This window comes from Adiantum capillus-veneris, chromosome 5, assembly GCF_014529385.1.
Source record: "Adiantum capillus-veneris isolate H3 chromosome 5, ASM1452938v2, whole genome shotgun sequence".
In the NCBI taxonomy this organism is placed as follows: domain Eukaryota; kingdom Viridiplantae; phylum Streptophyta; class Polypodiopsida; order Polypodiales; family Pteridaceae; genus Adiantum; species Adiantum capillus-veneris.
In genome coordinates, this window is record NC_140935.1 from 52,906,094 (window position 1) to 52,933,686 (window position 27,593).

A 27,593-nucleotide genomic window follows, 5' to 3' on the forward strand; every position below is an offset into this window, starting at 1 on the left:
GAGGCTATATCCATATCTCAACAAAGAAAAAAAGCTGCCGCTGATAAGCACAAAAGAGCCTTAATGTTCAAAGAAAATGATTGGGTCTTACTCAAATTTCCTAAGGCTCGATTAAGGTAAACGACGGGCAAAAATCCTACGGGCCATTAAAAGTATTATGCTAAACTAGCAAAAAGATACTATGGCCCTTTCCAAATCTTGAAGCCCATCAATGAGACGGCTTATCAACTCAAGTTGCCCAACCATTGGCTCATACACAATGCCTTTCATGTAAGCCTACTTAAGCCCTACAAAGGAGAGACACCAACTGAACCAATTATTGAAGACCCTCCCGAAGTTGAGGACCAAGAAAAGGTGCTACAACCCGAAGCTGTTCTTCGGCATGAAGACAAGGTACTACGACATGGTAAGATTATCCGCCGACGGTATCTTATTAAGTTCAAAAATTATCCTTTTGAAGGTTCTAGATGGATGCAAGGAATACAACTTAAGGATAGTATGAACCTTGTCAATGCTTACAATGCTACATTAGAGTAAGCAAATGTACAAATTTCTTTTAAATGACTCATGTTTTTGTCTTATAAGACGAGTCCTCTTTTTAATTGTGCAAAAAATTAACTAGTATGCATGCTTAGAATCATGTTTGTGATGACGACGTCTCTCAAACACCACGTAGAATTTGTCACTCTACTTTGGGAGAATGAAATGGACTAAAGAGCAGACATGCTTTCCACAGCTATGTCTCCCAAGCACCAAATGGATTAGTCATCCATCTTGGAAAGATGTCGTAGGGTAAAAAGGGATCCTCTACCCGCTAAGCAAAATTGACTAATGACTAAGGCTTTATCTCTTCTACATCATAGTCAAAGACGACTATGATTTCAAGAGAGAGGTAATTTCATAAAATCTAATATCTAATATCTAACCAACCCAAATGATTTTATCATATTAAATTGATCATTTAATGTGGGAGAATAAACGGGAACAAGTGTTAAGATATAGACATGTGCTTATAGATCTATCTCAGCACGGGGCCAATGGTAAAGGGGCCCAAATGAGAGATGGTCTATCAAAGAGCAAGGCTAACAAATGGAGCATAAGACCTTATGGTTAGCTTCATTGAAGACCTCCAATAATTTGTGTAAAAGTCCTTTGACCTTAGGTAAGCTAGGGCTGAGCTTGAGGTGCGGGAACCCGACCCAGCTCGAGGTTCTTGTCCTCCTTGTCATGCTTGATGACTAAGGTGATTGAGGTGCTTGAGATGCTTGAGGTGCTTAATTATTGAGATACTTGAGGTGCTTGACATGCTTGAGATGCTAGGGTTGCACTTCAGGTGAGAACCCAGCCCAAGCTTAAAGTGCTTATGAGCCAAGCTTGTGGTGGAAACTGGGCCTATGCATGAGGGGCTTGAGGTGTCAAAAAGTCAAAGGTTCAATCCCTACAAGGAGGGGGCGAGCCCTACATGAGGGGGGATGAGAGAGAACACCCACACACTCACACAAGGCATGCATGGTACAAATAAAGCAAAAGGGACACTTGTCAAGTTTCTCCTCATGGTGCCCTCATAGTATGCCTGAAGCCTATTGGTTGGCCACCCAAGGGGTCCAATAATAATTTAGGAGATTTAATTAAATGATTTAGCATTTATGTAGCCCTCTCTCTCAAAGGGTAAAGGGGGACACTTGTCTCAAGGCTACCCTTGCTGCTTGTAATGCCTCCTGCTTGTGATTGGCTAGGCCTGGACAGGTCCAATGAGCTTCAAGCATGAGCTACAAGGGGGGGTCGACCCAAGCAAGCTAGGGGGTTGCTTAGGGGGTATACTCACCCACACACATTCACAAACACTCTCATTGTGTGCTATGCAAAGTGCAAAAGCTCCCTCTCCTTCTCCAAGCAAGTAGAGGTTGAGAGCCTACACCAACACTCTTGGATATGGAGTGCAAATCCAACCAAGAGCCATGCTTCAATGATTAAGCTTGCGATCTCCTTCTTCTTCATTACTATGCTATTATTTATGCTAGCAACAAGAGTTATGATAAGTGAGGAACTAATTCTTTCTCTTACGAAATGTTTCTTCTTCCTCTTCCCTACCCTCATTCCCTTCTAGCTCTCTCCACCTTGAAAGGTGTTTGAGGTCTTGGGACTGCTCGGCTTGGGATAGTTAAAGCTTTCTTCAAGTTTATGTTATATTTGTGATGCATGAAACTTTCCATATTCATTGCATCACCTAGGTCACAAGCAACACAGAGATTGTATTGTAACAAGTCTCTCTTAATGGGAGAAATCATAATACAAATGCCTATTGGAGGGGGGACCGGCTCCACATAAATCCGGTCCTCAACTATTGACATGTTCTCTAAATTCTCTCTCTTACAAAAGTATTGTTCATGCCAAGTTAGCTAATTGCTATGATTATGTTGCCATCTTCAATTATGTTCACCCGCTATGCTCACAAAGTCATTTCTCAAAAGTACTCTCATTAATTTTCACTACTCTCAAATTAAATAGGCCAATTCCATTACATATTATTAAGATTTGGATAATTAAATACACAGCGTGAACTAACGACACTCACATCTCTCCTTCTTGCACTTCCTACTCCCTCCCTAGTTGTCACATTGCAGTTGTGTTTGTTGCATTGCAACCACAGGTAAGAGCTCTATGCGTTGGCATAAACATATCTTTAGTATTTCGTAGATTTTGGCATGGTCGCGGTATAATTTCATCAGAAGTAGGAATTTACACTTCAAAATAAAAAACTAAGCATGCATAGGCGGGGTATTGGGGCATCATTGCTAAGCATTTAGATACATTCTGGGTCGAAAATGACTAGGTCAAAAATCCACAGCTATTAATAATCACGATTTTGACACTTGAACTAAAGGGGATTTGAGACCATAAGCATGTGTGCTTAGGTCTTATAAACATGTCCTAGAAGTTTTGTTACATTTAGATATCATTTTATGCTGTAATGGATGTGATTTGTTTGCCGATGAGCGATAGCTTTTGGTGATTTCAGTCACTTGAGTGAAGCTTGAGTTAGATGCGAGTTGCTTGTTGTTTTCCAAGAGATTGACAACCTCTTGTAGCCTCTATGCACTAGTCAAGTCAGCTTCGTCCCTTGGATTGACAATTTAATCGTGGTTCTTGCTATGTCTGCAATAAGATAGGAGTGAGATTAGACACCCGTCCCAATGTTTGGCGCCATTGCCGGGGATCAATAACCAAAGCTAGTGAGTCTAGGATGTGTAGAATAGAGTAATTTCATTACTAAATTCTTGGTTTTTTAGCGTGTTTAACTCAATTTTGGTGTTATTTGATGATGTTTGTGCAATAAATTGATGCTAATGTTGAGTTATGAAAACTTCAAACCCCCAATTTCACTAGTTTCATGCTAGCCCTTACTAATTTCGCTTCGTTTCCATGCTAATTTTACTAATTTCATGCTAACTTTTACTAATTTTGACTAACCTTGCTAACCTAACCGATAACAATTGAAGTGTAATGTATGATTAATCTACTTCAAAGAGGTGGAATCATCACTCTAATCAAGTTAATTGTGCTAATTTATGCCTAATTTGATGATTTGAGTGTTTGATTTTTTGACCTACGATGGTCAAGTTTGATGCCGATTTGATGGTGCACACACTTGTGTGTGCAATGATGTGTCTTCGCGTGGAGCAAAGGAATAGCTTGGAGTGTAATTACGATGTAAGTGTAGTCACTTGATCATGTCAATTCTTGATTGATTAATGTGATTCAATGTGCTGATTATTTGCTAAAATTAGGTGTGTAACACAAATTGACCTACACTTTGTACCTAATTTGATTCACTTGGAATGAAATTGATGATCAAATCTTGACTAATGAACCTTGGGTGTGCAAGATAATGCTTAATTGTCATCAAGAATTCATGTGTGTGCATAAAAATCATTGTGTGTGCGCATGCACCAAAGAGAAAAAAAAAAGTCCAAAATTTCAAGTGTGTGTGCACTTAATCTTTAGTGTGTGCGTACATAGGAATTGATAAACTTTATGATACATGAGTATGCAATCATGTAATTGATATGTATGCTAGTTTAATTCAATCATTGGATAAGCCTAATTGCCAAAAAATTTGGCAAAGACTGAGTGTGTGTGCCCATCCAAGGCCACTTGATTTTCAATGATTGATGGTCAATTAAGGCACCAAAATGATTTTTGATTATGGAATGTTTATAAAAAGTGTGTGCAATCATAAGGTGTAAGCCTAAATTCATTGCCAATTGAGCCAAATTTGATCATTTGTGCTTAATGTTTGAGACTGTACATTGCTTGATTGGGTGAAAAGTGTTAATTTTTTTAAAATTGAGCATGGATGCATTTAATTATGCTTGATTGAGCTTGCAATTTGAGCATTGCAATGTTGAGTTAATGTAATTTTTGCATAAAATTTTGGCCTAAATTTGGGTGTGTGTGCCTACTCAATGGCATGTGCAATCCGGTGCTTGAATGAATAATTGGTATTTTTAACCAATTATGATGATTAATTTGGACAATAGTTGATTGCACTAATGTGTGTGTCTACTCAATGGCAGCTGATGTCCAAATTGAAGATGAATGATTGGCCTTGGTTGCCAACTGTGATAAATAAGACCTAAATTTTGGTACATGTATGATTTACTGATTTGAGATGACTCACTTGCACACAATTGAGGATGATTTAATGCACTGCCGTTGCATTGAAGCCAAATTGATTGGAATTTTATTGAAGGTGTGCCTACGTATTGGTGTAATCAAATGTATATGTCTATGCAAACCATAAATGACATTCCTAATTGGGTTTGAAATGATTGTGGATACTGGATATGAGCAACTCATAAGTTGCAATGATTGAAAATTTGGTTATGCAAATGAGAGATTTGGTATACTATGTAATGAGCGCATGTAATGCTTGAGCCACCACCACCTTTGATGTTATTGGAACTTGCATTATGATTTGATTGGAGATACGTAGGTTCTAATTAAGTTGCTTGTGCACCATGCATTAAATTGAAATTGAGTGACAAGTGATTCATTAAGGTTGAAATGAAGGAGCTATTGTGTTTTCCATTGTGATTCTTGCTAATGTCAATTGAATATGGAAATACATAGGAAATGTTCATTTGTATGCTCGATGTTGTGTGTCAATCTTTTGCCTCATGTGTTTTGTGCATGCACAAACAAACATTGTCAAGATGACATTATAAAGTTGAAAATGAGCACCAATTTTGAGTATGTAGTTCAATTGAAGAAGAATAGCAATAAATTGAGCAATATCCCTCATAATTTTAAGGATGCGAGTCAAAATGCATCATGAGTGCAATTGTGAACTTTAAAATGGGCTATATGCAAGTACTCAATAATTTTCAAATCGTGGTTACTTTGAGTGGTGCTGATTTGTTTTGAGGATGATGTGTTCAAATTGGGTCATACAAACACACAAGCACAAGCATTATTATTCTGCCTTGCATGGATCCACACACATCCATGGTAACCCACCTTTGCTTAACTGCCCATGCAACACACACATTCATGCATAGGAAACTCCTCTTACAACTTGGGGGTGATTTCAAAAAGAAAAGAAATGAAGTAAAGGTACAAATTTCGTTTTAAACATTGTTGAGAACCAGCCAATGCCATCATCATCCATATTGCCACTTTTGTCGCAAACACACAAGCACATGTATTATTATTCTCCCTTGCATGCAGCATGACTCCACACACATCCATGGTAACCCACCTTTGCTTAATTGCCCATGCACCACACACATTCATGCATAGGAAACTCTTCTTACAACTTGGGGGTGATTTCAAAAAGAAAAGAAATGAAGTAAAGGTACAAATTCTGTTTTGAATGTTGTTGAGAACCAGCCAATTCCATCATCATCCATATTGCCACTTTTGTCGCCTGGCTTGGAAGTCTGGCACCTTCAAGCCTACTTGCTCTAAAATGTCGGTTTTGGATGTTAATTTCTGGCATGGATACTGAAGCTACGCTTTTCCTGGCCCCACACTTGCAAACCCCCTTGAATCACCCTCATTCCCTTGCAGCTTGCTGGTTATGTTCACAAAACACCTCGCTATTGAAATCTGCTAGCTGTAGGTATATACAGCTCCGAGTCAATCTCTTCATTTACTCCTAGGTCCCACCTTCTTTGATGCTCCCATTCACGACCTAGCCGCCCCAAAACTGCCGTCACTTTTGCCTTGTTTTCCCACCTACAAATGATGAAACGCCATCGTGGCCTCCTTGAAGACCTCACATATGTTGGCTTGATGCCTTATCCTCCACCCACCATCTCGGCTCAACATCAATCTACCTTGTTGACCCCACAAACTTTGCATTGCAGGCAAAGCCGCCCAACGCCCATCAGACACACACATACCGAGCAGAGCCAAGTTACCAAGCCACATCTGTGAAGCTGGGCCCGTAGTTGGTTGGTAACTTGTACCAGCCCATGCTCGTGCACACACTCACAAGTTGTTTCCACTTTGCAGGTTCTGCTGTCATGAGTCCTGTGATTTTGGAAGTTAGAATCTCTCTTTGCTTCGATCTCACTCGCCACCTTCAATCGACACACACACACACACACACACGCGCACGCACACACACACACACACACACACACACACACACACACACACACACACACACACACACACACACACACACACACACACACACACACACACACACACACACACACACACACACACACACACACACACACACACACACACACACACACACACACGCACTCACCCACAAACACCACCCTTTCCCTACCCCCTATCTCCCCCCACAGACGGGCTGATGCCACTTAGGCTCACAGAGACGATAGGAAGAAAGAATTAAAAAGAAAAAAAAAAGTTACTCTCATTAAGAGATGATTCCCACCTCCCTCATTCTTGCCCATGGACTGCAGCACAATTCTTGACTGTAAATAAATTTTTTGGGATCAAATCACCTTTCATTTCTCATCTCAAAATGAGCTTGAACAGAGACGTCCAGAATGAGCACATATGTATTAGCTTCAAATTGACTCCAATGAATTTATAATGCCAAACTATCGTGGTTTTAAATTTTATGGGCAATATGAGTGATTGTGGGGAGTTTCCTCAAGAGTGATCATATTTTATTTGTAAAAAAAAAATCCATCATATTTTTGCAAGATCAAATCAAGTGTCGCGTTTGAGTCTCATTGTGTGGTGTCATCAAGTACGTGACTTGTGATTGATTCTTTTAGTGCTTCATCTGAATGGGACAATGGTTTTAAGCACTAATAACTGAACTTCATATTGAAGAATTGCAGACTTTGAGCCTTTATTGGTCAAGATCATAAAATTTGTCTATTAAAGGTCGACATTTTATAAATTCTTCTTAATTGTGTGGAACGTTCATTGTTTCTATGCACAAATGACCTTACTTGCACTAAAAATTTAAGTTCTGCTAATTTCATGTAGCATTTGCAACCGCTAAACAAAAAATTCTTTTTGACATACATGCAAGCATCAATTGAAGAGATACATTGATGATGCAGGTATGATTGGTGAAAAGTGTGCAGGGATTTCATTAACGTAATCACGATCAGGTGATTACGTAAATAAGTCTAGTATTAACACAAAAAAATGACGTGATCACATTAATTGTTAACGTGACCTTGATTTTGAACTGCAAAAACCTAAAGAGCCGGTTAGCCATTCGGGCGTTTTCATTTTCCCTGCGGGTCCCGTCGGGATTGTTCATTCTCCCGGCGGGCCCGCCAGGTATATGCAGTAGCCCGGCGGGCCCGCCGCGAAAATGAAAAATCCCGGCGAGATTAGTTCTATATAGTAAATAGTGTGCTAACCCCGGTCTTTTAACTAGGAAAATCCTTGGGAAGTGTATCTGAGTGCCGGGTATTGTCATCTCCTTGTGAATTGACCTAAGGTTACAAAGTCACAGGTCCTTTTTTTGGGCCGAACGTGATTCTTACTTCGGTAACCACTTCTAAAAAATTTTAATTCGTTTACCGACATAAAGGTACGAAACCAAACCAACTGAAAACTTGGAGAATCATGGTCATTGCGAAGAAGCCATTGGTCCAAATGAGGGCTGTAATTGGTTTTAGAAGATGAACATATGTAAATGACGAGTAGATAGTCTAGGGTTGGATGTCCTCTACTAGTGTACCAGGAATATAAAGATCCTTGAAGTCTTGCATTTGAGTTGATTTACAATATAAGAGCTATAATCCTTGATTGGGTTAAAACAACTTAAATATATATTAAATTGGTTGCATGGGTGGGCTACAATCCTTCATTGGGTACAAGTAGTCCCCAATTGGGTGATTATATTGAAGATTTATTTGCGTTAGTTCATGCATTGGTTTATACAGAGAGTGCATTATGTATTACGATAGATTATTAGTGCATGAAATGACCAATCATATATTTTATTGCTTTCGTTTGTTTTTTTGTAGCAAATGAAATTAGATGTGTCTTATTGTTTGCAAATCAAAGTGAACATATAAATAATCATTATAATAATAATTGCATAGAGAGATTCATAGCATTGTTATAGTTATTATGCCATGTATAGACTACATTGCAATGTGTATGGTTGCTCACAATATAGGTGATCGATATGTGAATTGAGTAGCGTGCATTGAAAATCTCATATTGTGCATCATGGTTACTTTCATATTGAATGCTTTTTAAATTATAATATATATTGAAAATAAAAAAAATGTTTTCAAAACTGAACATCTTGTTCTTTTCTCTTCAGTTTTAATTTAAAAGCAATGGAGCAAAATGTGGGCACAAGTGGTACGAAGAAGCCAAAGAATAAAAAAGCTCCTGGCAAAGAGTGGGATTATGCTCACAACATATGAGGCCGATATATGGAGTGGCAATGTAAATTTTGTCACACAACAAAATCTGGCGGTGCACCACGTATTAGAGATCATTTTCTGGGTAGCGCTAAAAACAATTGTAAGAAATGTGAACATTCTCAGGCACCTGCAGTTGCAAAGCATTTGAGAGAAGAGCTCACCAAAAAGGGTGGCAAGAGAAGACATATATATAGCTCTGTCCTTTGAGTCAAGAGTTCCCAGAGCCAAATATTAACTCCGCAGATCCTGTAGTGATGCCAACTAACCTTGGAGAACAACCTGCGCAAGGAGAGGATATTCCAGGCAGTGTTCCTTATAAACGTCACAATGAAGGTGGACTTTGTCAAATGCGTCAAAAATCAGTACATCAAAGCTTTCAAGTGCAGTCTCTAGAAGAAGCACAAACATCACTCGCCAAAGCAATATTCTTTACTAGAAGTGCTTTGGTCATGGTAGACAACAATCATTGGAAGGCTGCTTGGAAGAAAATCGGTGAGTTTGGTCCAGGATTTTCAGCTCCTTCTTATCACACGATAAGAAATGTTTTCTTCGACAAATGTTACATCGAAGTCAAAGAGCGTATTGGAAAAATAATAATCGCTTTCAGGATGTACGATTGTGAGTGATGACTAGTCAAATGTTCAGAGAAGACCATTGATCAATGTAACGTTGGTTTGTCCAAGGGGAGAAACGTTTATAAAGGCAGTTGATAGTTTTGGTGCAATTAAAAGTGGCAAATATATTTATGAGGTCTTGATTAATGTAATTAAAGAAATTGGTGCTGAACATGTCGTTCAAGTTGTCATGGACAACGCAAAAAATTGTAAAAACGCCAATAAATTAATAAAGAAGTGCTTCCCACACATTTTTGCCAATGGTTGTAATATGCACAGCTTGAACTTGGTGCTGAAAGATTGGTACACTAGCGAAGAAACCACATGGTTCGCCAAAATAATTGATACAGCACGTCAGGTTGTGAAATTTATCTTGAAACGACAAAGAGTGCTCGATTTGTATAGGATGCGCATGTCAGTGATGCTGAAACTTCTTGCTGAAACTCGGTTCTGCACACACTTTTATACCTTGGAATCACTTCTCCGTAATAAATGTGTTGTGATTGACATATTCAATTGTGTGGCCTTTGATGAATGGCAGCTTGAGCATAAAGAAACAGTGAAAGATAAAATTACATGTCTACATGGCAATGTAAACAAGGTTGCTTGGTGGAGGAGTGTAATTATGGATGCATCCCATGTAATGATGCCCGTTATGTTCATGATCCGCAATCTTGATCAAAGGGCTCCAAACTTGGGCAAAGTGTGGATGACATGGTGGTCATTCCAACAGAGTCTTGAAAATCCTGAAGAGCTGAAAGAGTCTGTAGTAGAGAAGGAATGGCGATTACCATTCTCTGGCAAACAACGAAAAATTTTGGCTAAGTATTTTCATGCAAGGTGGAAGAGCGCTCATAGTCCACTCCATAGCATGGCTTACATGCTCGATCCAGAGTATTGGAATTTAGATTTGATGTCCAATACAGAGGTGTTAGGTAATTTCTATCACGTGGTCAACACGTTCTACTCCAACGTTCAGGACCGAATTGATTGCATCAAAGAAATGAGTGCATTAGATTAAAAGAAGGTCCTTTTGCGAATGATTTTGTACAGGTAATGGCAAAAGAGCAACCTGCATGGAAGTGGTGGATGATGAATGGTAGAGAGCATTACTGATGATGAATGGTAGAGAGCATTACTCTACCTTACGTCCCCTTGCAATGAAAGTACTCGCACAATGTGAAACAAATTCAAGTTCCGAGAGAAATTGGAGTATGTACAAGTATGTTCACAGCACTATTCGCAACAGACTATTAGCAGAAAGAGCAGAGAAATTAGTGTATATGTATTGCAACAAAAAGATACTGAATCACATCAAAAGTGCTGGTTGTATGACTGTCAAACGAAGATGAAGAAGATTTCAACGTTGGTATATCTCAATGCACTGTAGACGAAACAGAAGAGAATTTGATAATAGATGTGGAGGTTGAATTACAAGGAGAACCACAACACTCAGACTTAGAACCAGATAACAACTCAAATGATTCAATATAGCTTGAGAGTAGAATGAGTAAATGTCAAAAACCATTGTAAAAGACCTTGTAATCAAATGTGTTTTGAGTAATTACAATGCTTCATATTCTCAATAGTACATAGTTTGTCGCGATATTACATAGTTTGTCGATCTCAGTTGTGTTTCCTTGAAGCAGCATCTTGCTCATCAAACAGATTTCTAGTTGTGCTAGGGATATCTAGCGTGCTTTCTTGAATTTATATTCGTTTGCCATGCCAAACATAATATATATTCCTTGTGGAATATCTTGTGAACAGATTGCGCATCGACTATTGTTTTGCATCAAACGAATAAAAAAACCTAAATGATAATAATGACCACATGTCAATGTATGGTACCCACTACATCCATCAAAATTCTTGTAGCAAACTGGACATTGGGAAGATGAGGATGCATTTGAAGTAGATGAGGGGACCAACTCCGGATGCAAGACAAGGTGGTTGATGTGTGTCCCTTGTACAGGTGTTGGATTCACTCGCTGTGTCAGGTTTTGAACGTCCTGACTTAAGCAGTGAATGCTTTTCTCCATCCGGACTTGTGAGGGTTGCGGTTTTTGGTGGCTATAGAAAGACGTGTTATTTCGGCATCTTTCTCTGCCAATTGTGTCGTGTGAATATCCTTCACTCTCTTTAACTGTAGGTCGGCGCCTTCCACTAATGTTAGCTCATCTCGGGTGAAAGTGAAATAACTCTCCCTTAAATCATGAGTGGCAACAATTGTCTCCTTTGACGAGAAGTCTACTGGTCGCTGTTGCACAAAGTGAACATATAACATTTTTTCAAAATATAGCGCACAATCTACATTGTGTAGGGGATGGCCATAAACCTCCAAATAAATCCTCTCAGCGTTATCTTTGATACCATCATGGTTGCACTTCGAAACCTTCCACCTTCCTTTCTTGATCTCTGCATTCTCACATGGCCATATTGTCTTGATCATGTCCTTTGTCACTTCTTTATTGATCTCTTTCCATTGCATATGGTTTGGATTTTCCCACTTTGAGAGTCGGCGAGCAGTACGTGTTGCTTGTTGTTTCGACATGCCGTGTGCCAGAGACTTCATGCATTGAAATGCATTAACAGCCGCTTGTTGTTGATCATCAGGCAATGATTGGATGTCAATATCTTGTTCTTGATCGGCCATTTTCTCTTAGAGCTGTAGGCAACAGATAGACAAATATTCAATATCATTGAATATATTCTCACTCATTGGGACACAGCGCGGAATCCACTAAATCAAACCACAATAAATGAGACTAATTGAACCTGAAGGCAAATTTGAAATACTAACAGTTAATGACAAATTTGAAATTAAAGATAATTGACTCAATTAGGTGAACCACTTCAAACCAGATAATACACTTCAATAAAAAAAAGAATACACTTGACAAAACATGTATATCATAGAAATGTTTAAATCGGATAAAATGATGGTGCAAGTTCAACAAGTGGATGGTGGACAGGGTTAGGGTCTGTCTTTAAATGTTACACACACAACACATACCCGGATCATATGGTCAGGTACTCTGCTGTTTCCGCGCACTGCAATGCAGAGCGCGCTCCCACATGACCCCCTCTCTCCTCTCTCCTCTCGACATACCTACAAAGGTGGTCGCGAGAGCTCTCTCTCTCTCTCTCTCTCTCTCTCTCTCTCTCTCTCTCTCTCTCTCTCTCTCTCTCTCTCTCTCTCTGTGAAGATGAAAGCAAGATGCTAATACACCCAGTGGGCCCGCGTATATATAGCGCTGACAACCCACCGGGCTTCTTAGTATCCCCGGTGGGCCCGTCGGGGATACTAAAAATCCCGGCGAGAATTTTGTGGGTTTGCAGGTCACCATGAACTAGGTTATGTGTGATCATGTTTATTGTGATCATGTAAATGTGTCAATAAGACCTTGTGATCACACAAAATTTGACGTAATTACGTAAATATTATATCCCTGAAAGTGTGTATCAAAACTTGAGCCCTATTGCATCTTGGTGCTTGATTTGCATGATAAATCCTCACAATCCATTGAGCTTGTTCAAAGGGCCATAAGGTACCATTTTGAATTTATGATTGAACTCAATATTTTTTGGTGCTTGATGTGCATGTACAAATGCTTTGGCACTAACAATTGAGATTCATTGTGAGGAGTGATTGGCAAAGAGGGATTACATTGCAAATACGAGATGTTGGCATTGCAATGTATTGCAATGTATTGCAAAATGTGGCTACTTACACCCATTCCAATTCTTTGGATTAAAAATTGTATACATGCTAGCTCATAGCTTGGTCTAAGTGGAAATGTTTTCATTCGAGCTAGTGTAGACAATTTTTTTGAGAGCTTTCAAGTACAAATTTGGCTATTGAGAGCCATTTATTTTCATTTCATCAAGTTGCAGTCATCTCTACCTCATAGATTGCTCTAAAAATTGTAAAACTTCATGTGAGCTAGTTGTTAGCCAAAATTTTGAAAATATTTTAAGTGTAAAATTTGGCTTTCAAGAGCCATTTCATTTCATTCAAAAGCTGCATTATTTTCAGCTCTCTTGGCTTGTTTTTTCCATATTTCATTGAGCTAGAAATTAATCAAACTTTTGAATCATGCATGAGAGATAGTAAAAATTATAAAATTTGCTTATGTAGAAGCATTTTATCTCTCTCATTGATGATATATATGCATAAATTTTCTACTTTAGAGATGTGCATAACCAAAGGCACTTTTTTCCCTTGGGTTTTTTCCCTTTGGCAAATTTGGGTATGCAAGACCCTAGCTTTAGGTTTTCATTAATGTTTTTCTTGTGTGTTTTTTTGTGTGGCTTTCAATAAAAGGACCTTGGAGCTTGTGTTTACACTTAGCTTCAAATCAGATTCTTTTGCAAATAAAAAGATCAAAATACTTCTCTACAAAGGGGATTATAGACGGCTGGATAGTTTCACTATGTGGGAACGTTCTCTTTGGAGATGGGCAGCGAATTGCTTAGTAGTTACTATGGTAATTACTACAATAAACCCAAAGTGTATAAATAGGGCCCATTACATTGTAATCGGGTTGGCAATTGTTATCATTTGGGTTAGGACTTTGGCTACACTTGTACTTGAGAATCATTGGCAGTTGCTGTCGGCTGTAAATCATATTCCCTGTAACCTTTTATCTGTAATCCCAATCATGGCAGATATTCCAGTTACACTTACTTCTTGTATTCTAAATCTAAATCTGAACATTATTTCCAGTACATAAGTCTAATTCTAAATCTGAACATTATTTCCAGTACATAAGTCTAATTCTTATTCCAGTATCCAAATTCCAGTCTAGTTTCTGATTTCTGTCCAGTCCACTGTCTGAAATCTGCTCACACTAGTAGCTGAAATCTTCTAACACTGGAATTAGTTGTCTCAAGAGATCAGCTCCAATTCCATTTTGGCGATCACGGTGGCTCGAGCTGAAGCTCGTTGACTGAAAGACTCTTGGAAGTGTTCAACAATGGCACCTAAATCCAGTCGTGGGCGGAAATCCACCATTCGTGTTGACCCTATTCCTTAGGATTCAAGAAGAGAGTCTGACCCCAAGCAAGAGAAGATGACTGACATTGAGGCTCAGGAGGAGAATAGTCAGGCTGATGAGGCGCAGGACTCACAGCAGTCCAATCATTCTCGACGTCGACGGGCAGAATGAGAAGCACGGAAAGCCAAGAGTTCCAAGAGTTCTCGATCCCGGCAGGGGGATGAGGGTACCAAGGGAAGTAAAGGTAGTCACCATACTTCTAGCAGACAGACCAAAGAAGACACTGACACCGAGATAGAGACATAGATTGATTGGGATGCTGACACTGACAATTGCAAGAAGACTTCCAAGCGCCATTCTGAATCCAAGAAGAGAAGTGGCAGGATCACTGGTAATCGGAATGATTACACAAATTTCCTGAAAATTTCTTTTCCAATATTCAAGGGAGGTAAGAAAGATGATCCAGACATTCACATACATGCTTTTGAGCAGTATGCTGAACTGAAAAATATTGATGTAGATGATTGGGGGGAATATTTCCCACAAACCTTGAAGGAGGCAGTGAGGAAATGGTATTACCATTACCCCACCTGCCAGCTCAGATCATACAACAAATTGCTTTAAAAAAAGCTTCGGGAGAAAGAGGTACCAGCTCCTACCAAGAAATTCAATGATTTGGTCCAAAGGACACTGAAGCTGGAACAGCAGGCCAAGAAGGAAAAGAGTCACAAGAAGCGAAGGTCCAGTAGCAGTAGTTCTTCTACTGAAAGTTCTGATTTTAGTGAGGTGTTCAGTAGCTCCGAAAGCAGCTCTAATGAACCATCCAACGAGAAGTCAAAGAAGGGATCTTAGACCAAGAAAATTGAAGAAATGGCTAGACAGATTGCCGAAATTAGCCACACAAGACAACCACTTCGGAAGATGGAGACTTGCTATTCAAAATGAAAATCCAAGGACCATATCTCCAATGAATGTCTACACTTGTGGGAAGTATGGCCATTTTGCAGCCCAATGCCCAGATGCACCTGCAACTACTACTACTCAGGCTAAAGCACCAGAGCTAGTCCCAGTACGGGTAGTTACTAGAAGCAAGGGTGTAGTTATTGAAGAAATTCCAGATACTTCAGAAACACCAGTCAATCCTACCAACAACAAGTGGGCTCAACAAAGAGAAGTGTGGAAGGCCAAAGGGAAAGAGAAGGTGGTAGATGAATGGCAAGAGCAGATGGAACTAGAGGCTGAAATCACGGAGGATTTGGCCAAGAAGCTGCGAGAGCAGCCAGAAAGTTCTGAAGCTAGAGTCATTCAGAGGATACCAGCCCAATCGATTGATAAGGATCAGTCAGTACCGGCCATACCTGAGACCATGCTGACTGCGGTACAAGGAATGTCTGATGAACTAAGAATTGATGGAAGGATGGGAAGCACTGCAAAAGAGGAATGACAGTGTGAAGATACCAGTTCTTCAAGCTCTGACAATCAATCTGACCAAGAAAGAGAATAAATTCATGTGAAAATTTGTGATAGAATTCAGAAGTTGACTGTAAAGCTGGAGGATATCAGAAAAACCTTGCCTGAAGTGGTCAACTTTATCAGACAGCACAGGAAAGCTGAGACGAAGGCCAGAACAGTGGACCTGATGGTCGTCCGAGATGATGAAGTTCCACTTATTCAGGTGGACTACAAGGTTAGGAAGCAGTGGGAACCTCTCTCAAGTGTTATCTTGGATGGATGAGCAGGAGTCAACATAATGGGAGTTCATCTCCAGTACAGAATGGGTATCACTGATCTGAAGCCAGCACCATTCAAAGTACAAATGGAAGATCACAGAGTGGTACATGCGACGGGTATGACTGAAAATATGCAGATAAGAGTTGGGAGGGAAAAATTCAAAACCAGTTCCTTAGTTCTGGATGTGCAAGGGGCATATGGGATGCTGCTAGGACGCCCATGGTTGAGAACAGCACATGTTGTTCATGACTATGCAAACCAAACATTAACCATAGAAGGGGCCAGTGGGGGCAAAATTCAAATCCAGACAAACAATACTAGGAGCTGGAGAAAAGAACTGAGGCCGAAGGAGTTATGTCAGAAGTACAGAGCAAAGAAGATCGAGCGAATGTTAGCGGCCATGAACATATTCCCTTTAGTAGAGATTGACTTGAATGCAGTCTTGATAAATAAAGAGCAGACTGACAAGCAAAAAAGACAATTCCCTGATCAGTTTACTGAAATCAACACAGGGGAAAGAACAGTTCAGCTAACTGGAAGGGTGGTGGAATCAGATGATACTGGTATGGTAGAGGAACCAGTACGTTCTGAAGAGTACCCAGTGGATCAGAATGTTGATTCAGAAATGAATGGACCATCCTGGGATTATGCTGAAGAGTCGACCAAATGAAAAGGAGGCAGGCCTAATTGGTTGCGTCCAGACGACCAAGAAGTGGAAGAGTGGAACCTAGGATTGGAGGATAGTCCTAGAATGATCAAAGTCAACAAGCATCTCAACCCGGCAATGAAGGAGAAGGCACGCAGGATGTTCCAGAACTATAAAGACATGTTTTCTTGGGAATATACAGACCTGAAGGGAGTGGATCCTGAAGTATGTCAGCATCGAATACAGATGAAGCCAAATGCTAGGCCAATATGACTGCAAAGATACCGGATGAACCCCAACTATGCAAAGAAGGTCAAAGAGGAGATTATAATCTTCTCAAGGCTGGGTTCATCACAGAGGTGGCCAGTAGTGATTGGCTATTTCCCATAGTCATCGTTCCCAAGAAGAATGGGAAATTGAGAGTTTGTGTCGACTATAGGAAACTAAACGCCCAAATTATCAAAGATCCATTTCCATTGCCTTTTACTGACATGTTTCTTGATGAGATCACAGGATATGAAATGTATAGCTTCATGGATGGTTACAGTGGCTATAACCAGTTACAGATAGCTCCTAAAGATCGAGCGAAGACCACTTTCATCACCAAGTGGGGAGCTTTCATGTATCTGGTGATGCCTTTTGGCCTGTGCAATGCACCAGCTACCTTTCAACGATGTATGATGGATATGTTTAATGAATTCCTTCATCGGTTCCTCGCCATTTTTATGGATGACTTTACTGTCTATTCAGATGAGGAACAACACCTACTATTCCTAGAGATGGTTTTCAAACGCTATTAGGAGAAGCGGATTTGTTTGAATCCATTCAAATATGTTTTCCTAGTCTGGAAGGGACAACTACTGGGACATGTGGTTTCCTGAAACGGAATAGAGATGGCCAATGACAAAATTCAGTGTGTTCAACAAGCTAAAGCACCCAGAAATGCTTCAGAGTTGAGCTCTTTCCTGGGTTATGTGAATTTCTATAGAAGATTTGTACATAAGTTTGCTTCTCAAGCAGTGCCACTATATGAGCTTACAAAGAAAACCAGTAAGTTCGACTGGACTGCTGAATGTGAGGAGAGATTCCAGAATCTGAAAAAGGCCATTATTAGTAAACCAGTCCTTAGGCATCCAAACTCGGATATTATTTTCCACGTACATGTAGATGCTTCGGGATTGGCAATGGGAGCAATATTAGCTCAACCAGACGGAAGGACTGATTATCCGGTTTATTTTGGCAGCCGTCGCAGATTCAGTCAGGCTAAACTAGGCTATACAACTACTGAGAGAGAAGCCCTTAGAATGGTTTTCAACGCTACAAAGTTCAGGCATTACCTTTTGGGAAAGTTGTTCCATTTTTATGTGGACCATCAGGCTCTTCTGTTTCTGATTAATAAAGTCATTATTCAAGGCAAGCTGATAAGATGGATGATGTTCCTAATGGAGTTTGAATTTAGAATTTTCCATAAGCCTGGCAAGAATCATTATGGATCTGATTTTCTCTCAAGAAGTACGGAAGGTTATTCAGAATCACCCTTGAGAGATGAACTAGTGGATGATGATTTATTTCAGTTAGAGGCACGAGAATCAGTTGATCCTGAATGGTATGATATTTATCAATTCCTTTCCCAAGGTGCCTTTCCAGAGGACTGGAAGCAGAACCAGAAGGAAGCTCTGGACATAAAAAGCCTGAAATTTACTATCATCGGAGGATTACTCTATCAAGACTGGGTGTTGAAGGAAGAATGCAAGTGGTTTCCGAAGCACATATGGTGAATTTGGTATAGACACTTTTCCAACGAAGTAACCTACAAGAAGATTCTGCAAGCTAGTCTGTGGTGGAAAACAATGATTTCTGATGTCAGAATTTTTTGTAAAACTTGTGACATATGCCAAATAATGGGTCGACCAACAGCTGCTGCAGATATGACTCCTTTGACACCAGAACAACCACTGGGAGTGTTCATGAAAATGGGACTAGATTTTATGGGACCTTTTAAGAAGGTTACACCCAGGAACAACAAGTACATAGTAATGGCTACTTGTTATGTAACTAAGTGGGTTGAATCTAAAGCTCTTCCTGACAAAACAGCCAAGTCAACTGCAAAGTTTCTATTTGAGAATATTGTCTGCCGATATGGATGTCCAGTAGAGATTGTGTCCGATCAAGGAACACATTTTATCAATGACACTATGGAAACTCTATTGGATATGCGTTCAGTCAAGCATCGGATATCTACTCCTTACTATCCCAGATGCAATGGATAGGTTGAAAGTAGCAACAAGACAATAAAGACTATTCTCACTAAGGTGGTGCAAAAGAAACCAGACCAGTGGGATTTAAAACTCCAGACTGCTCTATGGGCATATAGGACAGCTTATAAGGTTAATACTGGAATGACACCATTCAGAATGGTGTATGGCACTCAAGTTGTGGTTCCTATGGAGTTTTTGATCCCAAGTCTGAGAATGGCTGTGAAGTATGGCTTAGACTTCAACCACAATCTGAAAAACGCCTAGATGAATTGATGCAGTTAGATGAACTCAGGAAACGGGCTATGTTGGAACAAGAAATTGTTCAACAACGAAGGAAGCACTGGCATGATCGCCAAATTAAGGTTCGGGAATTTTAGAAAGGAGATTTGGTGCTTCTATATCAGTCTAAACTGGGTCCAAATAAGCCAAACCTGAAGATTGCCTGGGCAGGACCATTTGAGGTAGACTGGGTCTTCTCCAATGGTACAGTCAGACTGAAAGATTTATCTGGATTATTGTTGCCAGGAGTATATAATGGTGCAAAGATCAAGCTTTATTATTTAGAGGCTAGAGAGAATGAGCAAGAACAAGGTACTAAGGAACTGGGAACTGCTGAGCAAGAGATACCAGAATCAAATATTTTTGGGCTTTTTCATGTGCAACCAGTCTCAATTTCAGAACCAGTACCAGTAGAATCAGACCAGACTGATCTTAGAATCAGTACCAGTATGATCAAGCTAGACTGGAAACCAGTCCAGTATCGATGGGAACACACTTTTCAATTTTTAAGTGCCCAACGGTCAGATGGCACGCCAATAGTAATCATTTTAAAGATGGGTTGCAGTCTTGTCCAATGCATGTCTGTCACAACAACAGCGACACACACAAGTCTAGGAGTGGTGAGTGGTGGAGCTTTTATGGCGCAAACACGTATAACAGTCAGGAGAGTTGGCATTTTTCCTCACAAATCCCCTGCGCGACGCTTTCCTCCTGTTAATCATTCGCCATCTCCGAGCTCCGAGGTTTCTTCGCTACAGCCGCAGACCTCGACCTCTGAAGAGACAGTTGACTGTCAGCTAGCCTTGCCAGTGACACCAGGGTACGACTTTGACACATCAAGTAAGTCTTCTTCTCCTTCACCTGTTTCATCGTCTTCACAGTGTATGGGTAGAAGGAAACGCTCAGACAAGATGTAGGAGTCTCTTGAGGAAACCCAAGCCATAGTTTCTGCTGCAAAGGCAAGCCTTCCCATCACACCGTACAGTAAAATCCAGCGTTATGTATTCACCGACCAAGCAATGACTTTGCTGCAACTATGGGATCTCCGCATTGTGTTGCAAGCTACAAGAATTGCTTTTGACGCAGACATCATCAACAAGAAAGTTCTTGATTCTTTCAACGCTGAAGATAGCAGTGCCATGGTGAATGGTAGAAAGGTGTTGGTTACATCAGAGACCATAGCTTTTGCATTCCGGATGCCCAATGAGCCCAAACCATCTGTTGCAACTCCACAACAGATAAGTATAGCCCTGAAGGAGGATGAAGTGGCTAAGCCTAAGCACAAGGCAAGTGGTCAAGGTGTTCCAGTAGCAGGACTGGAAGCTTCTACTGCTTACAGGTTTGTGGCTGAAGCAGTAAGCCTTAAGAACAATCCAACGTATGTATCTGAGAAACTTTTTGCTATGCTATTGGCCAAGACATTGGATCCAAAGGTTCCTATTAACCTTTGTCAAATCCTGTCACACAATGTGCTCCAGCTAACTACCAAGCTAAAATCCTAAAATGTTTTCAAAGCTTGGTATGTTTGGCAATTTTTGTATTGGGCCACTGCTACAGATGCTCCATGAGCAGGTAAAAAGGCTTGGAGTGAGAAGCCGGTTTCTGAGCCCAAGAACATTGAGCTGTCCTCAGATGACGAAGCAACGGAAAATCAGAGTACTTCAACAAATCTGAAAAGGAAAGCCACTAAGGAACAGGCTGGCAGCTGGAAGAAGCCAAAGAATACACTGACAAAGAGCAGTGCGTTTTTTAGGCAGATAGAAATACAAGTCAAGACTGTGAATACTGAGAAAGCTATAGTGAGCAAAATAGAGAAGCAACCTGCTCAGAATACTGTGCCTAGCCAGTCGGTGGGACAAAGTGCAGTTGCTACTGGTTCTGGAAAAGATCAGGTCAAGGTAGCAACTTCTGAGAAGGTAGCAGACCAGTCGGTGGACAAAGGCAAAGGCCCAGCTTCTTCAACTTTGCCAGGTGGAGTTTCTACTCCAAATACTGAACAAATTTTGCACCTGGTAAAACAGGACAAGTTGCAGCAAATGCAGACCCATCAACTGAAAGGGAATCTTCTGCTACGAAAAGCTGATTATGCAACCTTACCTTACATGGCTCCAGTAACAATATATGAGCCTACTGATTCTGATCCAGCTACAGTAAAGGAAAAATGTTCAGTTCTCATACAGTCTTCTTGGAATACTATTGTCAATTGTATGGGACAATTGATAGAGGCTGCTGGGTCAGAAGATGAAATAAAAAGGTTAAAGCTGACTTGAAGGAGGCTGAAGATCAAATTCAGAAGCTCCAGAAAGCACAAGATGAGCAGAACATACAACACAGGGTACTTGAAGCTCATTCAGAGAGGGTTAATGAGTTATTAAAGTTGAATCTGCGATAATGATCATCAAGAATCAAAGGAATGAAGCATTGAGAGCTGCAGAACGGGCTGAAACAATGCTCAAAATGAAGCGGGTGGAATTCAACTCCCTGTTGATTCACCATACATCTCTAAAGGCTTCTCTTACTGACAGATACATTTATAACAGCTTGGCTGAAATTCTAAATCCAGCAGGCAATGTTGTTTTTTATTTAGAAAATTTGAAGTCTTTGATGGAAAGTATGCAGAGTGATTTGCAGGACAAAGTGGCTGAGTATAATACTACTCTGATGAATCAAGAAATTCTGGATTATATTGAGCAGCAGACTTTCCCGGATGAAGCAGAAGTGTACAAGGAAGATGAAGACAAGGACGACGGAGCTGATAAGGAGGAGGATGACCAAGAAGAAGGGCATACAAATGATGATGATGATGCTCCACTACCATCTCCACCTCCAAGACCTGATACTGGTGGTACAAGGCCAATTGAAGGAGGCCAGTCTCACAGCCAGACCAGCCAGGCCAGAATGAAGGCCAGAATGAAGGCCAGAATAAAGGGCACCAGTCGTAATCAGCAGTCTGAAGAATAGCAGCCCAGTCACACTGAGAATTAGCCAGCTGATCAATCCCAGCTCAGTAGAGAGGCTAAAGGGAAAATGAAAGTACAGGATGAGGGATCAACATCAACATTCCTTGTAGCTTATTACCCTGAACAGGCAATTGAGACATCAGTAGGCCTCCATAAACAGACAATATCTAGAGGATGATGATCTCTTGTCTGATTTGGAACTGTTTCAGAGGCTGTATGTTGGAGCCAGAGAAATGGTAAGGCATTGGAAATCAGCGGCTTTCCATGATCAAGAAGCTTGCCGTTTGCTTGCGCATCCCAGCATAGTCCAGATGCTGGAAAGAGTTCCTGAATGGATACTCACTGCTGAAGAGAGAGTGACCAACCCACACTTGCAAAGACAGTCTACTGCAGATTATCGCTCTCTTGCCCTGGAATTAGAACTTCTGTTGGGCAACAAACCAACTTACAGATATATGAAGGATGTTAGGGAACAGTTAAAGGAGGTTTTGGTGTAGATGCAAACTGCCAAGGGAGTTTTTGATCAGAGAGTAAGGGCCATTCTTGAGGATCATACATCCACTAGCAAAGGACCTCAGACTAGAATGTCAGTCGCGGAGCACAGGCAACCGCTCTCCGAAAATTATTTCAGCTAGTGAAAATCACCAGAAAGATGATGTAGCAGGAGAACCACGCTGTTCTCAATTTTTTAGAATTCGTGCTTGATTCTCCAGTTCTCTTGTATGCTTTTCCAGCAAGAGAGACGGAGCTGCCAAGATTCTTTCTAGCACTATATCCTCAACATCCAGAACCAGTTGATCGCCTTACATACTTCAAGATTATTGATGAGCTTCATGATTGGTATGAGTGATCGACTGTGGAATGGAAGACTTGGAAAACACTGTTCAATGATACTCTCCAACTCAATGATATTCAAGTAGTACTAAAAGAGGAGATGCATAGGATCCGGATTTGTATGGGTCGGTGGAAGATTCAGATCAGAGGCCTGACCAAGATTACTAATCAGCTGCCTGCTGCAACTTACTGTCCAATCTTCTAAATTGTCTGAAAAGGATATTGCAGCTAAGGCGGGCATGGCACCACAGTATAGGGAGATGGCTGAGATTCTTTTCGAAGCTCAGGTCAAAACTAATCAGCTTCTTCCAGAAGGATGGATCCATACTGCTTCGCATTGTCATAAGCTAGCTAGAACCAGGATTACCAAGGGCAAGCGTACACTCTATGATCCTGACACCAAAACCTATCATTCCCTCACGCCTTATGAAGTAGAGATGACCACAGAAAGGCGGTATCAGCTTGAGCAGGAGGCCATTTATCGACTGATTCAGAAGGAGAATGCTGGTACTAGGACTTCTCAGGCACCCTCTAAGTCAAAGGGCAAACAAAATACGATCCAATGGAAGGATACTGGATAGTTCCATCTCAGAATTCAGAGCGACTTTTCTTCCTTAGCTGGAAGGTAGACGATGAGAGCTCTACCTTGGCCTGATGAGAGCTCTACCTTGGCCTTTTCAGCTGCCTCTCGCAATCTTTGAATGGCCACTCTGTTAGTGGTCAAGCCCGATCCCCAACATCAGAATCAGAAGATGGATTTTTCAGTCTCATGTCAAAATTAGACACGGAAATTTTTCAAAAATTTTGGAATCGTGCCAAAATTCAAGAAAGAAGGGAAGGATGTAGACGGCTAGATAGTTTCACTATGTGGGAACGCTCTCTTAGGAGATGGGCAACAAATTGCTTAGTAGTTACTATGGTAATTACTATAGTAAACCCGAAGTGTATAAATAGGGCCCATTACATTGTAATCGGGTTGGAAATTGTTATCATTTAGGTTAGCACTTTGGCTACACTTGTACTTGAGAATCATTGGCAGTTGTTGTCGGCTGTACTCTCTTTATAAATCATATTCCCTGTAATCTTTTATCTGTAATCCCAATTATGCCAGATATTCCAGTTACATTTACTTCTTGTCTAGTATTCTAAATCTGAATCTGAACATTATTTTCAGTACATAAGTCCGATTCTTATTCGAGTATCCAAATTCCAGTCTAGTTTTTTATTTCTGTCCAGTCCACTATCTGAAATCTTCTCACACTAGTAGCTGAAATCTTCTATAGCTGTCTCAAGAGATCAGCTCCAATTCTAGGGATGCTTGCTCAAGGATGCTCAAAAAGAATGAATATGTGTAATCTTTCCATGATTTTTCTCTTTTGTTCATCTCTCCATTCTCTATGCTTGGCTTAAGTAATTTTTGCTTCTAAGCTATTGTTCTTTTATGTTCAAAAGCTAGGCATACTAAAGTTTCAACACTTTGCTTTGTAAATATTAACTCATCAAAAAATTAGGTTTTATGTGTGCTAATCATAGGTAATTGGCCTTGACCTTAGGTTAATGTTGGTTCATTTCTAGTCCTAAGCTCTTAGTGATAGTCCTAAGCTCTTAGTGATAGTCTTAATACTCCATTCATTTTGAACATGACCTAGGGCTATGAGTACTCTTTAGTCCTTTAGTGCAGTTGCCTTTAGCATCTCATCTCGTATGCAATAAAAAAGTGCTAAAAAATGAAACAATGAAGCAAAAAAGTGTCAAGAAAAAGTAGCAAAAAGCTACTAGACACATGAAAAGAAAATTTATATGTTATGTTGTGTCTATGTGAGGCCTAGCGCCTTATTGGAACTTGGTAGGTGAGGGGAATCCCCTTGGCTTGCTTGGTCAAGGCCCTAAACTGATACCCTAGGCTGATAGGGGTTAGCCATCACCTTGGTAGGCTAGTAGCCCTTTGGAACACCTTCTTGAGGGTTCAAGAAGCCGAGAGTTGCACCTAGACTTGCCTTGGGGTGGTAGCCTTGTATTGTGCTTTACTTTTTTCAATGAATGACAAAAACAAAACTTCCATGAGCTTCAAAAAGGCTTTGCCAATGTACTAATAGATTAGGAGCTTTTGTATAGCCCGTAGACATGATAGACTTGAATGATTTATTAATATTGGTCACTAGTTTTTAGGCTAGTAGGTTTATGAACTTGCATTATCCTAGGTCATAATTGATTGCTTGTGTTTCATGCATAAAACTAAAATTTCAAGTGGTTTTATCTTCATGATAGTTTGAGTGTTTTTTTTTTCTCTATGTTGTTTAATTTTTGACTATGATTCACTCATCTTTTAGAAGCAAAAAAATCACTTTGCATGATTGTTCCATTGTACTTCATGTTTTTTATCTTTGTTTTCCTTTGATGCTCATTACTTGCTCTTATGTTTTGCAGCTCAACATTTCTTCCATGGACTTGCTTTCTACTATGTCATCGTATCTTGCTTCATCGGCACATGAGGACGTACACCAGATTAGGAAGGGGAGAATGTTAGCAGTGGCTAACACAGACTACACTGAATATGCATCAAGCAGGAGATATGTTATGGTTGTGCATAATTTCCAACTTACTTTGTATAAGTCTTGGGCTCACTTGGAGTTCCAAAGTTGTGTATGGTAGTTTGAGGGATCAAACTTAAACCCATAGTAGAAGGGATTGTGGTGAAATCCTTTAAAAGGAAGCCTTTATGCAAGGAGGATTCATTCTTGAGTGTCCACTCTTTAGGATCCACTTTTGAGAGCTCTCTCTCTCTCTCTCTCTCTCTCTCTCTCTCTCTCTCTCTCTCTCTCTCTCTCTCTCTCTCGTGTTCACTCTATGGCCTAGCCTTGAGCTTAATGGCCCTTCTTAAGCGGCTAGTGCTAATCATTGTAATTAGAGTAGGATTTTCTTGATTAATCTAATTCCTATTTTCTCATTAGTCTTATCTTCTCTACATTTCATTATATCATGGAGTAGTATTACACTCTCATTGTTCTAGATTTGAGTTGAGGTATGTACTTCTTCCTATTAACCACTCTTATTCTTCTACAAGCATTCGATTTGTGATATTTAGCATCACTAATTAGGTTGATTAAGTTGGGTCTTAATCTTGTAATTAGTGTGTGTGCCCTATTGTTTGCTTGTGTGTAGATAGGTTTTATGAAACTCTAGCACCATTTACCTTGTGTGTGTAGCTATTGGTGAAGTGCCGTGATTGACATGTGTTAATTAGTGTGTGCTTATCATTAGTGTGCTTGGGGTTTCTAGTCTATGGTAAGTCGGACTTTGCTGGACTTGATGTGTGTAGGAGTTGATAGATTAGTGATCAAAGAATGATTAAAGTTAGTATTGCCATGGCTAATCTCTACTTGCATTGGAAAGGTAATCTCTTGAATCCTCTATTTCTATTCATCCAATGCTCATCACTTTTGATGCAATCAGATGATTCTGCATTACCATTAGAAGCACCAATAAAATCACTACAAGTTCAAAATCAGCATAAAGATGCACACACACCTGAAAAGCTTAAAATTGATTCTTTAAACAAATTTTTTTTGCATGAATTTGGTAAAGGTGTCAAGATATCACCAAAGGTTGAAAAGACTGTTAAATTTGCAAATGATTTTTCATCCGCTGACACAAGTGTGCAATCATTCACGAGTTTAAGGGACACATCAAATAGAATGTTGTTAGCATTGTATGGTACACATAACTCATATGCACACTATAAAGACCAAAAAGAAAAACTGTACAAAAAGGATCAACCAGTGTTTGAACGACCCACATACCAGCTCATAGAACTGCGTCCAGTGATAGATCAACAAGGATGGTTCATTTCAGAGGAAAGAATCTATTATAGCCCATCCTCTCTAGAGCCAAAGGATATTACCCGAGTGAACCTAGGAATCTATGCAGAGCCAAACTCTCCTCCATCAAAAATCAAACTTTGATGTTGTGACCAAACGAACATATACTTTGACCAAAACAGTCGCAGATATAGACGAGAAACTAGCACCTATGATGTCTTGGGTCCTGAAACCACAGAAGCTCATATCTTAGGAGACCCATGGGATAGACAATATCAGGGCAAAGATAATGCTATCTACAACTTAACTTGGGGAATAATTTGTTATGTTTCAAGCAGATACATAGGAAACTATGTAGAAGGTTTATAGATACCAAACATCAACAATGCTACCCAGAGTGTGCCTTCACAGTCCCAAAAGGTGAGACTAAACCAGAGCCAAACAATTTTGAACTCTTACAATAAAGCAGGCTACAGTGATCACCCTAGGAAGGGGGGACCTGTAAATTTATCAAGCTTAGCTCATGTAACAGGAAATGCTACGCCGGTTAGAAGCCCTA